Source organism: Sinohyriopsis cumingii, chromosome 18, assembly GCF_028554795.1.
Source record: "Sinohyriopsis cumingii isolate HCF-2022 chromosome 18, ASM2855479v2, whole genome shotgun sequence".
In the NCBI taxonomy this organism is placed as follows: domain Eukaryota; kingdom Metazoa; phylum Mollusca; class Bivalvia; order Unionida; family Unionidae; genus Sinohyriopsis; species Sinohyriopsis cumingii.
In genome coordinates, this window is record NC_142978.1 from 58,388,890 (window position 1) to 58,408,249 (window position 19,360).

Genomic DNA, 19,360 nt, shown 5'->3' on the forward strand with positions numbered 1-19,360 from the left:
AAAAGAATATAAATCATATGGCGAATAACAATCCCTTCAAGTGCACTGGATCCAGCAATGGATCATGTGTGTCAGGGATTGATTAAGATAAATGCAATAAACTGACAACGAACAGTGCGAAACTAGTATCTAGCTAGCCTGGCTGCTTTCAACTCTTTTAATTAGTCTTTTTCAAAGGCAAATACAAAACATAGACAAGACAAACAAATAAAACATAAAAACAGTTATGTTTGGAAACTTTACATGGCTGTTTCTACAGGAATTCAACCTTTTAACTCTAATATGTGTCAACTAGTTTATTTCAGCTTGTTGCTGATATTGGAAAATTATTGTATTGACCTAGAAATTGATGAGCCATAACAACACATTATTTTATGTAAATTTATGTAAGCGCAGATTATATCCTGGATATTTCATTGTTATAGTAGTCATAGGCTATTAAGCAAATTTAGAGAATTATTTAAAAGAAAATGTGTTGGCTGCAAAAGATAATTTTATTTGTGCATGGTTGTCTTTTTCAAGTCTTCTTGGTTTAAACTGCTTGGTTTCAATGTCATAAGGTGACGTATCCAGTAAGATTCCTTAGATTCCTTTTCTTTCCTGGTTTGGGGACTCCAGTTGGGGTTGTGAGAAATTGCAATAAGTGTTATATCACTGAAAGTGTGGCCAGGGGAGGAGAAGTGTTCTGCGACCAGGTCTTTGTAAAGCTTCTTTGTCATCCAATCAGATCTATGAAGGCTGATCCTTTTGTGTAGTTTTCAGTTTCTCCGACATACTGAAGGCTACAGATCTTACATGTGATGAGATAAATCACATTCTCTGTATTGTACTTTTTGTTTGGACCATATATGTTTAATTTTTTAAATTTTTCTCTAGTCACTGTGCTAGAAAATGTCCTGGTCTCTATCATATGTTGACAGGTTTTGCACCTTTATTTTGCACAAGGGCCAGATTGACTAGGGTGGTCTTGATTAGTGATTGGCATTATCTTCGCCCTGACTAGAATGTCTTTGAGGTTTTTTGGTCTCCGGTAGACCACTACAGGTTTGTTAGGGAGTATTAACTTTAGTGTGTCTGACAATTCCATGATTGACCACTGCTTCCCAATGATTTTACCTACTTTAGGGTTGTCTGGATGGTAGGTCAGTATAAATGGTATCCTATCAGCCTTTTCCTTCTTTCCATATTTTAGTAGGTCATTGCGATCTGTTTGTTTAGCCCTTTGGCTTGCCTCCATAATCTGTTTAGCCCTTTGGGTTGCCTCCATAATTACATAATTTTGAACTTCTATTTTCATTCATATTGATCAAATAAATATAAGATACACTTATTAAAACAAGATGTTTTGTGTTTTGTTTTTTTAATGTAGCTTTACACAAAATTTTCAGGCATATCGCTATGATGTCTGCAGTGTGGCAGTTTATAATGCTATCAAACACTGGGGCATCATGCCACAGACACGTAGCATCATGTCCCACCCCTTCTCATTAACCTGACACCAGGCCATTCAGTCCTGAAACTAACCTTTTAATGCTGAGCGCCTAGTGAGTCAGCTGTTAGTACCATTTTTTTATAGTCTTTGATATGACTTGGCCAGGGTTCGAACCCATGACCCCCAGCATCTGAGGCGGATGCTCTAACCACTAAGCCACAAGAACGGTCTAAGAAAGATGGTTTAAATGAAGAAAGTAGAGCACTACAAACACAGCAACATGTGACTGAAATTCCACAGGTCCGGACTCCAATGCCACATTCCCAAAATTTTCCCTTTTTTAATATTGTCACACAATGTTGCAATAGCTACAGTTTGAATATAAATTCAATTTGGTGTTCAAAAGGGGTTTGAAGGTAATGCAAGTGTCGTTAGTGTTCATCTTAATACTCACTAGGGACTGGTGTTCAAACTTCTCTACTGGATTCTCTGAGGGAATCCTGGTCAGATCCGAGTTGACTTATGTTGATGTTTTGTATGCAGTATGTGCAAAGTATTAATAGCACACACACCAATCTTTTTTTCTGCTGTGCTTCACAAAGTAAAACTCGATTAACCAAGAGTTCTGAAATCTACTTTTAATTGGCTTTGCTAATAGTTAATTGTTTCCTAAATCGACTTAAAAAATGAATTACACTTGAACACTATTCCGAAAATTGAAATGATCATGCCTTGCATTCTATATATTTAGTAAAATACGACATTAAAGAAACGTCGGTGCTGTTCACAAATTTATCAAAAACAAAATACAGATGGCTTCAACATTCTCATTCAAGGCAATGATATGTAATAACTTTTGTTCTTTTACACACATCTAGCATCTATTTGATTTACCTATAATGGATTGTTCCATTTCCCAATTTTACCTATGCTAATTAGCACAATAGGCTCACCCACTGCAGTCTTCAAATACATCTCACTAGCTATTGTCAGCCAATTAATTATGGTAATATGTGAACTGGTGGTTTAATATGACTTCCATGCCTTTAATTGCTGCTATTTAAACTGCCCAAAGGATAGTTTTACATCAGCTCCAGTCATGACTGTTTGCCATTTATACATGCTACATGAAATGGGCACATAGTGAAAGTGTTTTTTCTTTCTTTCTGTTTTGAAGAAAATTGTGTTTTCTCAAAACATGACAGTGTCAGGGGGTTTAGGAGTACACAATCATATTTTTAGCATGACACACCATGCTTCAATTTGATTAAATCAGATCTCAATTTCACATAGGACAGTGGTGATCTGATTTAGACTGTGACGTGTTATGGCAAGTATGTCAACATCTCGAAAATACATTTACACATTTCATCAGCACGATCAAAGTTTCCTCAGGCAAATTAGACTTATTTTGACAAGCTCATGGGGAACCTCACTTAGAATATGGGACAAGCCTGATCTAAAATTAGAGGGACCCCGGGCGTCGGGCTATAAGATTTTTTTGAGTATTGGTTTTAGAGGCTATAGAAGCGATAGCTTACTGTTGAAACATAGCTTAATGTTGAAACAATATTTAGATATGTAATATTACTGCACCATAGGTGGATCACCATTTGAAACCAATTTTTCAAAAGCCATTTTTTTATATACCTGTATATATACCAACACACACATATAAAGTTGTCTCTTTACTATTGTTTTAATTTGTTCACAGCTGTTAATAAATCACAGAAGAAAGTAAATAATTATTCAATTCCTAACAAAGCAGATTTCACTATACTATTAATTTGTTTAGGTGAGCATGTAACAAAAGGGTTTGAACAGGCAAATTAGGAATCAAATTTCTTCAGATAGGAAATGTGTACTGGAACTTAAAGACAATTTTAATACAAATGGGTGTTTTTTATTTTTATTTCTTAACTCACTAAGAAAAATATTTATTGTAAATAAGCTGACAAATAAATCATCAGTGGTACCCATTTTGTAAAAAGTCTTGAAACATAAAAATCATGGTAAATATCATGAAGAGGATCACAACACCAGAACCACGATATGTACCATATCATGACCTAGATTGTTATACTCATCTCCAATACTAACTACAATACTAACTACACAGGCCTGTAGGATTTAAATACTAAGCCCCCCACCTTGCAAGCTTCCATTTGGCCACCCATCCGTTTCACACTGCTGAACCTAGCACATTTTTGTCCATGCTAAAAAACAATCACATTAAATTTTTGTTTAAAAAAATCACCTGCCTACCTGATTTAAAAACCACTGCAACAAAAAATGCTCATATATATTTTTTTTGGGGAGGGGGCTTAGGCACTATCTCACAGTGTAGGACACATGACTATTCATTGCCTATCCTGCCCTGTATATATATATATATATATATATATATACACACACACAATGCTGTTGGGTATTTCTGCGCACATAAGGTTTCCATCTCTAATATTGAAACAAAATGCATACTGAATTCGACCAACTGACAAAAATAAAATACAGCAATGCTTACCATTTGAAACAAGGCAACTGTGACCAGAGTATTCTGTTCAAAATAATATTAATTTTGGACACCCATGTGTTTTCCTGACTCGCGATATGTCAGCCTATTCTGCGCACAGCTTTGAAAAGATGTCATGTTTATCCATCAGACTATAGAAATGCAATGCATTACTTCGGACTGGTTCTGTAAGCAGTTCAGTCAAGTAATTAGATCAGGTTTATAACTGTAAAAATGCCAATAAATGGCATAAGAAGCAAACTAAACCAATCATTTTATAAAAAATAATCTATTATGTGGAAAAGAAACAACAATGAATAGGATGCAATGTGTTACGTCTTGTATCTGGGGAAAAATTGCAACAGAATTTAGAAACAGACTATATGCTGGGGAATGTCTTGAGAATTTATGTTCTAGTGGCAAGTCGACACGTTGGCCAGCAGACAATTTTGTACATGTGGGACAATTTCTTGCAAAATTGGAAACTTGGATTAAAATGCAGTATTGTTTTAAAGTATACATTTCCATCTTTTATACAGTGTATTTGTTTGTATGATTCTAAACGATATATAGTAAATCAGATTTTCTGGGTTACTGGTTCAAGAAGGTCATAGTGTGGGTCTTCATGTTGACATTTAGAAATCACATTTTCTTGTGCATTTCCAGTCAAAATGTGGGATATTTTTGTACACTTTATGAATATCACTTTCCAGCCTTGTATAGCCTGTTCTGATGTCGGCTGACACCGGAATGAGTAGTAAATTTCAGGAATATCTCCCACACTTGGCCGCCTATATCAACACTCTTCCACTAATTTATTTGTTCAAGTTTCGTTGGCCTACATTTCAGTTGGCTGGAAAGCAAAAAATGCCAATCATGCCAAAAACAGTTTAAGTTGAAATATTATTCTTTAAGGAAACTAATTATAATATATTATGCCTATTGGAACTGTAAACGTTTCATTTAATTCAAGAAACATATCCCCCACATGAACCTACTTAAACATACTTTGGCATCCCTCGGCTACCATTGCATTGCAACAAATTCATGTCAACGGAACATGAAAATGTTTCCATTCCCTAGTGACATATTTTCATTCTTCCAGGATAAAGACAGCACAGTAAGTATATTCATTACACATAAATTAATGGAAGAGTGTCGAAATAGGTGGCCAAGTGAGATATTCCTGAAACTTTGACTACTCATTCCGATGTCAACGACATCGGAACACGCTATACAAGGCCTTTATTTGGATAGTAAGACATAGCACTAAAACAAATTAAACATGTGCTGTCTTACATTGTAGGACTAGATCAGAAGAAACTCGGACAACGTGAGCAAATATTGAGGGTTCAATGTATCCCCTTATGCCACTTACAATATGCTCGTTGTATGGGAACAGTAAAGTAGATCAAATGAATATCTTAAGCGGAAGAAAACTCACAATTTCTACATAGCTGAACGTGATAGTATGGCAAAGCGACTGAACGAATAACTGTGTTGCTCGAAAACAGATTACACCATATTATAAAATAGTCTTTCGTTTTTTAATAAAGAACTGATCATTTGAACAATGCTATACATAAAATGTTATTGTTCATGCATTCTAAACAACACTTATACTAATGAACTCAAATAAAATACCCACAAATTCGTGCCTAATTTGTGCTAAACCATATAATCAGTTGTGTCAGTTCAAGATCCTTTTAACGCTTACCTTCCTTCTTATTGCAGACGCTTTGGATGAGGGACAAACTGAAACACTGGTCACATTAATCCGGAAAAGTGTCATTCTCCTCGACCGAATCAAATGTTTCGTTTAGTGATTTGCGTTTTGCGTACATTTTGTGAAAAAAATTGAAATCAACTTTTTGCATCTATCCGTTAACTATGCTATGAAAATTTATTGCACTTTAGAAGAACTAATTTGAGTTGACATTTACTACAAGAGCAGCAGCAGAGAGGGTGAACAGACCATAAAATTCCGACAAAACAAATAAAACAAACAAATAAATCATCTCGTAGAAAGGTCCAGATTTTACAAATGAACTTTCCTTGAGATGTTTATTTTTGCAATGACCGATTGTGCTAATAAAACCTCAGTTCGAAATAGTAGCTGAAAAAATAAAGTACTCTACGTGTTTATTTATTTCTTGTTTATTTTTTTGACGACCAACGTTGGTAGGTACCCTCTCTGCTGCTATTAATTTACCACCATACCAAGTTTGATGAATATTTCTCAACTCGTTCTCGCTGTCGTTTTTCCTCATCTGTTTCATCTTCATCTGTTTCATTTTTATTTGTTCTATGTTTCAAGTAATATTCAAGTTCTGATGGTGGTTTTTCTATTTTGGGATTTATGTTCTTTCTGTGTTTATAATATATCATCAAACTTCTGTATCGATCTCCACCGCAATTTTTACAAATCTGATATAATCCTCTAACACCGTTGTTACAACCAACACATCTTCGTGGACCAGCATGAGGGTTTTTCTTTATAAGATAATTATGTTTCTTGCAATATTCTCCACGGCATTTTTTATTACAATTGTTAGTGGTTCCTTGACGTAACCACGCACAGTTGTTCATTATATTAATGATATCTATTTAATTAAATTTAATTTTATCATCACCCCTGTTACCCAAATATTTTATCAATACCCACACGATATCTTGTTCTTGGATCATGTAAATTTATTGTTATAAATCCATGCGGGGTAGCTTGCGCTCGTGAGAAGAAATTTTTGAATTTAATTATATCCATGTCACCACCACACCAGGTTTGATGAATATTTCGCAACGTGTGTGTGTCTACGCCATTAAACACAACTAAAATGTTGCAGTTGTCTCTGATCACCTTCGGAATTTGTGTATATCGTTGAGTAACATAGATCACGTCTGTATTTTTATGTCTCCCTCGGGAAAATATTCTGGCTGGATTTGATTGTTTATCTAGCATCACATCGTCGTATACAACTAAATTATTAATAAATCCGTCTATGGAATCTACGGATGGTGCTTCATCAATATCGGTTATAAACTCTATAACATCATTATCTTCATCCAGTAATCGCGCGTTTTCATTGAAATCTTTAAGTACATCATAACATCGTTGATCATCAACGGATGGTGCTACTAAATACAACTTATCCCATTTCAACCATCTCATTATCAGATTAAGTAATAATTGCGTCTTACCCGATCCAGATGGTCCTATGATAATCATTCTGATGGAGTTCGGTAGCGCAGGATGATGCTTAACTGGCTCTCGCTGCCGAGTTGCTGAGAAATCAATTATATCCATATATATTATAACATGAATTTATATTGTTTACGCTGTAAAGTTAAAACTCCAACTATTGATTTAGCTACGGTTACAACAAAAAATAAAAAAATAGCGTACGGTGGAAAATGTTCTGTATGCTGTAGAAAGAAATTTTCGTTTTTACCTAATAAGCGCGGTGGTGATATTGCTAATTTGATGTCAAAGTTTCCAGGTGCTCCATGGGCTAAATACAGCGGAGAAAAACATCTACCAGGATATAATTATTGCGGTCCTGGTACTCGACTTGATATCAGGCTCGATAATCAAGATCAACCAAAACCAGGCGAGGAACCAATAAATGCTATTGATCGAGCTTGTCATGCTCATGATGTAGCTTATAAAAGTCAAAATCTACAAGATAGGCATATTGCAGATGTAAAATTAATTCATTCATTAAATTCTATAAAAAAATAAAAATATTAGAGAATCATTAGCTAATTGGTTAGTAAGATCCTCGATGAAAGGTAAATAGCGATTGGGGCTGGTAATTAATAATGGAATCAATTTATTATTCACCGAGAGGATACTGGAGAGGCAAAGCAGCAATTGGTAAACTCGCTGATGCAGCATCGGTTAAACATTCTACTGCTAAAACGTGATTATCTAAACAAGCAATATGGCAAATTTATCTACCACGTCCTAAACAAATTCAGTACTCGTATTTCGATGTCAGTGTTCCTAATGAAGTTCATCAAGCTGATATTCTGTTTTTACCGCATGATACTGTGCGTGGAAAAACGTACAAGTACGCGCTAACCGTAGTTGATGTTGCAAGTAGATATAAAGAAGCAGAACCGCTATCGGCGAAAACATCATCTGAAGTAGCTGATTCGTTTGAACGAATTTATCAACGAGGACTTGGACCACAAGGTGGTCTACGATGGCCACAGCTACTACAGGTTGATCCTGGTAGGGAATTTCTTGGTCCAGTATCATCGCTGATGAAACGACATAATACCAAAATACGACGAGGTCATACCGCAATTCACCGTGATCAAGCAATTGTTGAGCGATTTAATCGAACACTCGCTGAGCGGTTATTTGGATATCAATACGCGAGGGAATTTATTCAGGATAAGAGATCTCGTGAATGGGTTGCAAGATTACCAATCGTGATAGCTGCATTAAATAATGAAATCACACGAACAACCAACATGAAACCCATTAGCGCGGTCACAAAAAAAAATATACCAACACAACGGAAAGATGCTGGAAAACAAAAAATATTAGGTGATGTCACAGTCAGATATTTATATGAGCCTGGTGAACTTGAAGGTGGTAGCGCGAGAGCAACTGATCCTATTTGGAGTGTTACCACACACAAAATATCTACCGTGACAAGATCCACTGGAAGAAATGTAGGCGTTTCCAGACCTGCAATCTACAGATTAGATTCTGCTGCTCCTCAACGTGGATTTACACGTGAACAACTACAAATAATTCCCGAGGATACACAACTACCGCCGCGATCACTTCGGTGATTTCGATCACTTAACTAGCACTAGTGCCAGCACTCAAGGCGCTAGCGCCTCTACGTCGATTACACTCAAGACAGGTTAACATGGTATTTTCTCGTGTATGACCGCGACTATTATCTTTTCTATCTACGGTGAATTGTCTTGAATCATTACTTGAATATCGCCATAACATTATACAATTACAACTGGTGCAATGATTGTTCTGCTGCTGTTTTAACTCAATAATAAATTCAACATCAAGATCAAAGTCACGTTTATTTTTTTTGTCAGATTGTTTGTATCCGATTAATTTTTTTCTTATTATATCATCATCGATGATGTTAAATTTATCAACGATTTCAGGAATTATAATTCTACGTAATTGAGATATATTTCTGACCCTCGATACCGCTAAATAAACTAAATTTGACCACTCGATTCGATCGTCTACAATCCAGACTCGTGTATCAGAAATAGTTAATCCCTGTGACGAGTGGATTGTCATAGCGTATCCCAACACCCATGGAGATTTGTCAGCGCGTAATGCATCTTCGACCACACTGATATCAACGGCGACAATATCATTTAATACGAGATTCTGTTTCCTTGACTCTGTCAAGGGTCCTGGAATATCAACATTAATATTCTGTTTTCGTGTATCTGATGGTCTATAACACAACGGTACGGGTAGTTCTGAATATTGTTCTTTATGTAGCTGAAATAACTGTTGTTGTAAAGCGTCTCTGATTATTTTTCTACTTGCTACGATCAAATCGGTGGGTCTCCATGAGTTCAAAAAATCACTCATTGATGTCTCTAAGATCACTCCACGTATTATTTCACACTGAATTTTGTTTGATTGTAATCTGATTAATTTTTTAAACTCCTTCAAATTTGCATCAAGAGCTCTATGATCATCATCTATTTCTTCGTAATAATCAACGAAATTTTTTAACCAATCATGTGGAGATGGTCCAACAAAGGGCGGCGGTTGACCATGATCGCCACACATTATTATGGCGGTATTTTTCGTCAACAACCAATCAAGAAACATTTTTAATGTATCCAATGAGACCGTGCATATCTCATCCCAAATAATTATTTTAGGTATATATTTTTCCCCCATCCGTTCAGAAGTCCATGTATCCCCGCGCCATCGGAAGAAACTATGATACGTGCACGATTGTACTTGCCGCTGTTTCATCTCACGTGCAAGTCTATGTGTGGGTGTCAGCACGATCATATCTGAATTTCTAAAAACATTAATCGTTCGAGTTGTTTTGCCGCATCCACCAGGTCCATTGAGATATACTGTCTTATATCTAGTTATTGGATCACTCAACGATGGTGCCTTCGACATTTCTGATATTTTATTACCCTCACGATAAACATCTCTCACTGGAACATCTGCTGATTCTGTGTAATTGTGTAATAGTTCCTTTTTTATTCTCCACGAACCCCATCGTTCATCATTACTTGTAAATTTCATAACAGGTTCTAAATATTTACTTGAAATATAAAACGAATCTGTTGCGACTCTGACTGCGGTCTCAGGAAATCTATTAATCATCGATAATAAATTTATAGAAACATAAGCCAACATGGAAGATCTTAGATGAGTATATTGCGGGGATACGTCATTTATGTAACTAACGATCGTACCTAATTTTGTTCCGTCGGATAAATAAACACTCTCTCGATTTACAAATGTATTTTTCGCCGTTGTATCAGCGATTATAAAATCGTACTCGGCATCATCTAAAATTAATCGTGCGTGATGTCTTTTATAATCATATGCACCACCTTGAGTAAATTTACCTATAATTTTTCTACCGAGATCTTTTGCGGTTTTGAGTTTAATCTCGAGAATTTTAGGAATATCATCTTCGGAAACATCAGGATATTTTTCCTTAAACTCGCTGATAACTTCAGAATCTGACATGGGCAACCAAACTTTGGTCTGTGCATGATATGATATAATTGCCTCACTGACCACCAACGATGTCAGTATCATACAATCTAGCATATATCGCAACAAAACTATAGGTGCCCAACGTTTTTCACAAAAATGTCTGCCAAACCAAACATAACAAATCTTGTGAAGATTTTCGTTAAACTCGAACGACTCAATACAGGCGAATCCAGTCAGATCAAAATCAGGTAATGGTCCATTAATTGCCACTCGCGTCATCTCGTTTGTAGGGTGACCAAATCTTTCAAAGTACGTAGAACAATCTCCGTATCCCAGAAAACTTCCTGGATAACATGCAACCATATCAACCGAAATAACATCATTGTAATTGTATTTGGTATTCCATAATCCGCCATGTCCATATTCGACGCAACTTGCACGTACGTCCTCGAGTAAATCAAATCGTGTTGGTTTCCATGAATTTCGTTCTCTGGCGAAATGAGCCGCAACAGATGGAACGGTAAAACAATTAGTTAGTAATTTGTCAGTATTTTCCGCGTGCTTGCACTGTAAAAACGTCGCAAGATTTTTCATCTCGTCATGGAGGGATTCTGTGCGATATATTTCACCGTTCGGTTTGACAAACTGATCAAATTCACCCTCCTCATTACTTTTGAATAACCATACCGATACAGGATCGGTTTTACTTATTTCGTTAATAAAATCAAACATACTCATATCTGCCACAGCCATATCTGTGGGGTAAAATCTAACAGTTCGATCACGTGGAAATATTGTTACTGCGTTAGTCCATGCGTGCGCGTTATGATCGATAATATTTATTGGAGCTCCTTTCGATTTATATTTCGACTGGTACAGTACTTCTCCCGTTATTGTCGCCACAGTTATTGGAAATTTTAATATTTTTCCTAACTCAGCAACATCTTTTATTGTAGCACCAGTATCCCTAACTGAATCAGCCCACGAGTTTATTTTTTCACGCCTTAAATCGGTTAATCCATTTCCACGCATCGCGTTTGTAAAGTGTTCTATTACTCGTTCAGCCACACAATTTAGCCTTGACAAGGTCAAGGATGATAATTTCATCGGCGCTAGTTTATCAACGTTAGGTTTTTTATTTATCTCATAAATTCCATAAATAACCGCTGTTACAGGATACGCTCGCTCATAATACGGTTTATCAATACCAGTCAATAGACCCGGTCTGGAATTTTTACTTAATATGATAGTTTTATTATTATTAAGGACAGGATCATATTTGTCACGGATAATCCAACTACCTGTTTCTGTTAATACAATAAATTTTACTCTGAAGAAATATTTTTGATTGCCCTCGTATTCAGCGATGTAGTTAATGATAGTTGCCGCTCGCTTGTCATTCATTGTAGCGTCCGTGACAAAGTCAGTGTTTCGTATGATCTTGAACGTTGACCATGTATGAGATGCACCATCCGTGTAAAATTCTTTCTTAGCGTCATGAATTTTCGAGATCAAACTTTTATTTTTCGGATCAACCAGATCTCGTACTGGCAAGTCAGAAGATAATCTGTCAAGGTTGAATTTATACTTAACAGGCCTAGTTTGGGATAATCTCTCAAACTCGTTCATATAATTAAAACAAATATTTAAATAAAGAAAATTATATATATATATATACAATGTCCCAATGCAGATGGTTGATGATCGGCTCAGTAAATCGATGCAACAAATCCTGTAGAAAGGAATTTTGTTGGATGCACTCACAAAACATACGACGAGGAAGTCTAGGACCAATACCATGTCTACGGTGTGGTATTGGAGTACGTGGAAAGACAGAATTATGTGGAAAGTGCGGCGGGAAACGGTTCAGAGAACTTAAAAGATATTATGACAAAAAAAATAATAGCGGTGAAAACGCTATAAAATCCGTGAAGGATTATATATCAAGATTTCAGACAAACAATGATTTAAACATATAATATTATTATAATGGAGCAAAATATATTTGTCCCACATCCTGTCATAACAAACTATGAATCAAATATTAATGGTATCATCAGACACTGCAAGTTGAAGAAACAAGTTGGTTGTATTAATAATGTTGGTTATCTTAGATTTACAGTTGGAAAGAAACATTATTTCTGTCATAGATTTACGTATGAATGTTTCTTCGGAGTGATCAATGACGGTCTTGTTATTGATCATATTGATGGAAATCCTCAAAACAATAATTTATCCAACCTTCGTGTTGTCACATACAGCGAGAATAATACACGTGGAAATACAGGAAGATGTAAGACAGTTTCTAGAAGGGTAGTAATTTCCACAAACATGGAAACTGGTGAAGAAATTATGTTTCGTTCGATGCGTTCAGCGGCGAAATATTTTGATATTCACCCGCAATCAGTACAAAGAGTGGCAGAAAATATATATAAAACAGCTTTATCGAAAAAATATAAACAGAAAATTACATTTCAGTATCAATAACTATCATCACCACATTATTAACTATCATCACCACATTGAATTAATTTTTTTAATTTATGTCACAGTAGGTCCTCCATACACTACTGAATTTTTGATTTAGGGGGAGATTACTTTGTAATATATAGTTTTCTTCGTAGATGGTTGGTTTTTTATGATCGTAATTAGTCAGTTTAACTAATTACATCGTAACTAATTACATCGTAACTAATTACTCGTAGAAGTATTATTTATGTTTTTTAAATATTTTCCCATCATACAACACATGATCCGTAGGAAGCTGTGTGTGAAACAGAAACCGTTACTCATTGTAATTGACCTGCAGTTGTGTGTTCACTGAACTTACACTCTGGAAAGTTCTTTGACTGGTGCATTAATGCCACTATTATTATTGATTTTCGGTCTGCTTAGGAAACCAGCTACAAATACAGAAACTATTATTCAGAAACTGTTATAAATACAGAAACTGTTATTCAGAAACTGTTATAAATACAGAAACTGTTATTATTCAGAAACTGTTATAAATACAGAAACTATTATTCAGAAACTGTTATAAATACAGAAACTGTTAAATACAGAAACCGTTATTATTCAGAAACCGCTGTTTACTGTAAATATTGGTTCCTTAGCTATATAGCTAGCTATATATTAACTTCCGAAACATATGTTCGTAACAATGTTTGATAGCTCGATCAGTATGGTATTGGACTGTGACGCTCGCGGTCCAGGATCGAATCCCCATGGCTGACAATTTGTCGGTGGTGCGCATAATTGCGATTTTTATAATAGTGGGGGGAACCGCAAAGAACCCCTCCGCTCAGCAGAATTCACCCACAATATTGACTTGTGGTTGATACCTATTTTTCGTATCACCCACTGGATTAATTATTATGGGTGGGTTTTTGCTGAGCGTACCTTAATTAAGTTATATGTTTGTGCTGTCCCAGAAACATCCCGACGAACTCGAAGGGGTTCTGGGATATTTTTTTTTTATTTTAAAGATTTATATATTATATAATGAACCATGAAAATATCAATGATGTAATTGTCGCTATTAAAAAATTAAAAAAAGATGGAATTAATATATCTGATGAACTTAATCCTGAAAAAATAGTTTCTGACTTTGAGATTTTACAAGAACGTAAAACCATGGGGACACACACACTATCATCTGAATGCAGTCTCATGAAACGGATTCAATCGGCAATGTTTCAGTCGCTAGCTACCGTAGAAGATGATCATGTGAAGGAGTTCGTTCCTCTTTCTACCGCCGTAGAAAGAATTAAGTCGTTATTATCCCACGAGTATGAGGCAAAAAAAACGATTAGTACTCGCATAAGACTATTAAGAAAAATAATGTTAGATCGTGAAACGATCCAGAGTAACCTCGTTACTGGTGAAACGATCCAAGGTAACTTCGTTACTGGTGAAACGATCCAAAGTAGTAATTTTGAAGATGACTGAGATCTTTGATCAGAAATATTATTCTGAATTTGATGGGTTAGTAATTTGTTTTTTTTTTACTGAAATTTAACAAATTTGTACAATTTCTTAATTTTACAAATTATTTATTTCTGAATTAATTTATTTATTTACTGAATTAATTTATTTTTTTTTACTAAAATCAAGAAAAATGTACAAATTACTTGATTCTCACGGGGTAGTTGGTAGTCAAAATCAAAGAAAAATGCACGAATTACTTGATTTCTGACGGGGTAGTTGGTAGTCAAAATCAGGAAAATTGAGCAATTTCGTTGTATTTTAGTAAAAAAAAAATAAAAATCTCCGTAAAAATAATATTATTAATAAATAAAATTTGTTAGGAACAATTTGACAAGGTTAGAACTTTCTTGATTTTGACGGGGTAGTTGGTAGTCAAAATCAAGTAGTTCGTGCATTTTTATGTTTCTGAGGGGGTAGTTGGTAGTCAAAATCAAGTAGTTCGTGCATTTTTATGTTTCTGAGGGGGTAGTTGGTAGTCAAAATCAAGTAGTTCGTGCATTTTTATGTTTCTGAGGGGGTAGTTGGTAGTCAAAATCAAGTAATTTGTACAATTTCAGTAAAATTAATAAATATTATTTTTTTTAAGTTGATCGAATTTGATTCTGATCTCTGTTACAAATGTTCTTCTAACTGTTAAGAAATCCTCGCGTGTAAAACCCTCCTCCACATGAAGATCTACGATAAAGTCTTACGACAGAAATCCTTAAGACAAAAGTTCTAGGACTTTACATACAGATTTATTACAAGCTCTTCTTCACGTATGTCAATTAAGCGATTAAGGTGGTCTGTGAGTTTAAAATTGATTCGTGTTAACATATTATTGTGACACCGCAAATACACGTGATTAGTTGGTTCTTGCACGATTAAATTTCCAGGGGGAACTTGTGGTGTGAACGTGTACAGGATGTATCCTTGTTGAGCTTGATTTGATCTTCCGAGATCTATTTGATAGCTGCCATCGATTACGTCACAAACCAGATTGACCGCGACCGTCGGTGTTATATTAACGATCCGCGGAGATACGTGTCTTCCGCCGCCGTGTGGATCATTATCATATCTGAGAACGGTTGGAGGTGGTACTAGTTTTTTCCACGCATCGAGTATTTTAGGAAAAAACTCATCAATGACATCACTGACAGATTTTCTCAACTCGGTTACACTATACCCGGGGAATTTAAAATTTGGTACATCGGCTTCTGTTAATTTATATTTTTCTAACCATGCCTTTGCATCAGAATTTTTAGGTGATTTTAAAAGACTAACCATCGCCTGAACTATTCGGTTATTAAAATATTCCATGTCTGATATAAGCTGATTTAATCTTTCCACACGCGTGATGATTTTTTCACGCGATGACGCTGATATGTCAAAAATATGTTCGTTAAAATATTGATTTAGTTGATCTAGTTGTTTTTTTACACTCTTGATTGATTTCCTGAAAAAATCTAATAATATCACTCCGATTAAAAATCACATCATATCCCCCTTCCTCCGGATTTGTAAAAAACCATGCCTCAATATCTTCGCGAAAGATAAACTTGTCAAGCATCGATTTACTTTTTAAAATAGGTATTACCCCCCTGTATAATGGATAAATTTGATGATATGATTGTCTATCCGTGACATAATCAGACTTTTTCGGTTCTGGTGGTATCGGTGTTATCGGTGGTGATATTTCAGGCCATCCTAGCACGGATCTGATTGAAGATTGATAAATATCAACGGCATAATCAGGCAAGTTTATTTCAACCGTCGAGGACAACGTCGGCTCATGAACGTTTATTGATATTTTTGATTCCTTTCCCGTTATTGATTTTATTCTACGTGCAAATTCCTCACCGATCTCTTCAATCTGGTAACTGCCGGTTGGTATTTCAACAACAACCCAGTCAGGTGTTCCATCGGATTTGTTCTTGTTAGTAAATACAAGCGAATTATTTGCTGGTGTACCATTAAATGATTTTGATCTGATATTTGGCCAGCTGTAATATACCCGTAATTGTGCTAGTGCTATTTCTTTTACTGGAATTGCAGTAGGAAAATTAACACTAAATTCAGGATTAGTTGAACTTACCTAGATCATCGTTATCTTTGGCGGAGTTGTGTTGGTCACGATCTGCTGGAGTAATTCTGTCATTATTAATACTTGTATCTTTAATACCTTCATCGTATATTTTGGTCATCATTGAAAATTCGAAATCAGATATAATTCCATCACTGAGACTCGCTGATAACAACGAGGATAATTTCGAGTATGCTACCGTCGCTGTATGTAATTTTATTTTGTAATCGGATAATTTTTCGTTCGTACAAGTACATATTTTTTTTGTGATGATACCAAGCACACCTGCAATAGTTGTTGCTGCTGAAATACAAACAGTTACAGCTACTGGTGCCATCGTTGTCAACGCTGATAATATTACACCGGTTCCAGCAACAACAGCGGATACTGAATAAACAATCACATCAACGATAACCAATCGTCGTCGATATTTTTTTACTTTTACTGTATATTGATCGACTTGATCTTTTAGCGCAGCCTGCCATTCACGCGCTTGATTGTATCTGTATTGTGCACCGTCCATATATATTTTTATGCAGTAAACAATTGAGGTGTTTCAGCTACAAATTCCAAACACCACCAGTAAGATGTTGCGGTTAATTCCTTATCAGCTGCTTCCAGCATAAATACTTCTTCGGTTCCGCTATTTAATACAACAGATACAACCCCGGGAAACCTGTCGGTGGAATGACGCCATGGAAACGTTGTAAATATGTAAAATTTTGCAGCACTAAACACAGACAGCCTGTACACGCCAGTGACTGTTGCGGTATATTTGATGGTATTATTTTGTTTTGACCATGTTGCGAATCCCGATGATACCGTGCATACGATGTTTGTGATATGCCCGGGAGTTATTTCAGCTGGAATTTTAATCAGATTGGTTTTATTGATAATCTCAGGAATTCCCGCTACGATGTCTAGTTGTGTTCGTTTGATCGTGTCTAGGTTACTTTTGATATCAACGAGTTTCATGTCAATGACGGAAGGATTTCCAAAGAACTTATTTATGGCATCATCGGTTTTTTGAAAATTTCTTCGAAGCCTTGTAAACGCGCCCGTGTGAACGTCATACTCGGCCCGTAGCGTGGATAATTTACCGTCTACGGTGCCATAGTTGACATCGACGTATTTTTTTGTTGCTGCGTCTTCGTCAGATGTTGGATCTTTTAAAACTACTATTTTGTTTCCGTTCATGCTGAGTTCACCCATCATTGTGTCACCGGTGTTTCTCACGCGATTAGCAACACTTTTTACAATTTCATCTCTAATGGTTTTAAGTGACATACTTGAATCTCTGATTTTGCCGCTATCAGTAAACACGGGAATATTATCCGTAACTGCACCGAGTACTCGCCGGACTATATCATTCCATCTGATATTGCTGGTTTTTAGTTTACCGTATCGATCTTGAAAAATAACAACTTCATCTGGGTCAACTCCAGCAAGGTTCATAATATCAGCGAGGTCATCTTTAGTCGCATACTTTGACAGATCAACGTCGGATTTTATTTTCTTACCAGTAGAAGATCTTCCGTAAATGTCAACCATTATAATAAGATCCGTTGTTTAAAATGCTTTACGCGCAACATATCGGTTGCTTGTATAATCGTGCACGACTTTATGTGGCGGCATGGATGATTTTGATATAGCGTCGAGTACATTAATTACTTCACGGCCGCATATTGGCGGATCTGTCATTGTTTGTGTGGGTAGCGTTGAATACCAAACTTTATAACCGCTAGTTGTTGCGTGGAGTGGTGCGACATACTTGATAAATTCAACAGGTGGTGCTAACCCATACGAGTCAAAATAAACAATTCCACGCGGGTCAACCGCGTATGATACCCAATGAGTACCGGGTCCGGAACGTTTGTCAAGATTAATAATACCTGTTTCTAGTTTGTTTGGTTGTTTCGGTAATTGATCTCGCATAAAAACACCTCTAAAGGCGGATATTTTTAATTTTTTAGCAGCATCAAGTAAATCAAAATTTGATGATGGAACATTTAACGAAATGACCCTGGAAGCCTTAGGCCTCTCCCCCAACGAGATCCCGGTAATCTTAGACCGCGCCCCTTTTTTTGTATCCCCGCCCTGTTGCTTTCTTTAGTGCCATTCCAGCGGCTGTTCCAACAGCACCTAACGCGGCCGCTTTTGCTACGGCTGGAGCAGCTGCAGCTATTAATGCCGGAATGGCCGCAAGAAGTGGAAATATACCACCCGTTTTAACCATGTCTTTGATGGCGCTCGAGGAGAGATGGAATTGAACTCCAGTTTTTGATTCTAGGGCTTTATTGAAATGTTTAATCTGATTATTTGTCAACGATAATTTGTTTGGACCACCACCAATTTGATCTCGTTTTAGTGATATTTTAGTTCCGCATTTGTTGGCGGTTTTTGATTGAAGCTTTTTTACCTGACCAGGAGTCAGAGTAACATTAACATGACTATACGACATTTTTATATAAAATATATTTTTCTAAATAACACGATTAAAGATTTTCCACCGGTGCATCAACGACCCTCATTCGACCACTGCCACCTTCAAGTAACATGGCCTTGTCGCTAAGTATGACCGCGATCGCTCTGTAATCAACACCACCACCGGTATTTAATGCTGCTTTGAGATGTATATCAACGACAGATTGTTTTGATAGATCAAGATGTTCT

The 19,360-nt window shown here is 36.1% G+C and overlaps 1 protein-coding gene across 2 annotated transcripts in view; it reads right to left on the reverse strand.

Moving 5' to 3' along the window:
* Nucleotides 1-19,360, reverse strand: part of LOC149776730 (RAB6A-GEF complex partner protein 2-like) — a 64,199-nt gene that overhangs the window by 23,185 nt on the left and 21,654 nt on the right. The window contains exon 1 of one of the 2 annotated variants that reach the window (XM_089941256.1): nt 5,593-5,666. The exons of the other annotated variant lie outside the window; for it this stretch is intronic. The gene's annotated coding sequence lies outside the window, so the exon portion shown is untranslated. Of the gene's footprint in view, nt 1-5,592; nt 5,667-19,360 lie in introns of those variants that run through there. 2 annotated transcript variants of the gene reach the window in all.